This window comes from Poecilia reticulata, linkage group LG12 (genome assembly GCF_000633615.1).
Source record: "Poecilia reticulata strain Guanapo linkage group LG12, Guppy_female_1.0+MT, whole genome shotgun sequence".
Classification (NCBI taxonomy): Eukaryota; Metazoa; Chordata; class Actinopteri; order Cyprinodontiformes; family Poeciliidae; genus Poecilia; species Poecilia reticulata.
In genome coordinates this window covers 19328314-19329842 of record NC_024342.1, presented here as the reverse complement: position 1 = coordinate 19329842, position 1529 = coordinate 19328314, and the positions used below count along the sequence as shown (strand labels likewise).

The 1529-nt window shown below is 42.6% G+C and overlaps 1 protein-coding gene across 2 annotated transcripts in view; it reads left to right on the top strand.

Moving 5' to 3' along the window:
- The first annotated feature begins 283 nt into the window (after positions 1-283).
- Positions 284-1529, top strand: part of fam78ab (family with sequence similarity 78 member Ab) — a 14896-nt gene continuing 13650 nt past the window's right edge. The window contains exon 1 of one of the 2 annotated variants that reach the window (XM_008424416.2): positions 284-491. The gene's annotated coding sequence lies outside the window, so the exon portion shown is untranslated. Of the gene's footprint in view, positions 492-518; positions 838-1529 lie in introns of those variants that run through there. The other variant, XM_008424417.2, reaches the window with a different exon arrangement.

Sequence of the window (1529 nt, the reverse complement as noted above, 5' to 3'; positions counted from 1 at the left end):
ACAAATGCCTGCAGCACTTTTTATATTCTTATTTTCAAAAGATTTAGAAAATCGTTTCCCTTCATGTTGTTCTGTTAACCTCAATCAAATACAATAAAGTTAGTGGGTTTGTAACGTGAAAAAAGGGGGGTGGGGGGGATTTACATTATGCGGTACGTCATGTGGTACTTTTTTTTTGAAAGCGAAAAAGAAAAAAAAATATAGAGAGAGAGCTGTCTATTATGCAGTAATAATGTTGAATCTCATGCTGCCTACGTTTCCCATCGTGCTCACTGCTCAAGGCGGAAGTGTCGTCATGGAGATGCTTATAAAGCTGCCTCTCCGGTGGCTCTGTGAGCAGCGGGGTGAACCTGCCGTTGTTACGATGGGACGGTGACCGAGATCTGACAGCTCGTTCAGGAATTTCACTCCAACAGCTGCACAACAACCCGAAATGCTAGCATACGACCCACTGGCTTCAACAATGTGACAAGACGCATTGTTTGGATTAGGTCTGTCATTTTTTAAATTTATTTATTTCGGACTTTAGTGGGGTTTTTTTATTATTATTATTTTTTAAACATAGTTCTATGTTACCGATGGAACTGGGGGCAAAACGTTGACCCCGCAGTGTCCTTTGGATGTCGCCGATGTAGTCTTAAACTCTGCCGGGGATGGCTCTCCTCTCTCGGCGGGACGGTTACCGCAGCCGCCGCTGTGGAAAAGAATAACGGGAGGGGGATAACGGATTTACCTCTCAGACCGAAGATCTGTGCGAGTCAACGCCTTGCTCCTGTATACTCCAGGAATTTTACACCACTGAAGACACTGGATATATTACACTCTATTGTTTTATAGGTACACCTCTTTTTTGCATGCTGTTTTTTTTTTTTAATCGGCTATAAATAGACAAAACTCCTGCATTCACACTGCACGAACCCTTAATCCGACATACAGCTGTCTTAACTCGTTAAGTCACATTTTCATGCGGAATTGGGACTCTAAATTAAGAATATGTGGACTGTAGCCTATCCACGCTTCAGACAGTCACTTCATTTAGAACTGATCCACGACAGCGGTCTTTGATCATGATTCATGTCACCGGATGGACGTCGTCGTCTTCCTGCGGATTATCTTCTGGTGAATTATACAAACGGAAATCTGACTCCAAGATGTAACATTAGTAGTTCTTTTAATAATTTAGGTCAGAATTACCACCAGCCTCTCAACGATCTTGTCAAAACTGTCTCTAGATCCCCCCCCCACCCCCCACTTTCCATGCAGTTGTTTTGTATTTTGACAGTGTGTGGCCATCAGTGCACTAATCAGAAAAGTTGTGATGCCCAACTTCTGCAAGTGAAGTTGCATTTTCGCACCGGAAAGCATGCGCTCTGCGGCTGTGAAGCCTTTCTATTGGCTTGCCTTCCTCTCCTGTGACAGTACCGGATCAACGCATGGCAACTCTTGATATATAAAGGCGTTTTGGTTTTGTAGACCTTCTTCTTCTTCTTCTTCTTTTTTTTTTTTTTTTTTTTTTTTTTTTTTTGCAG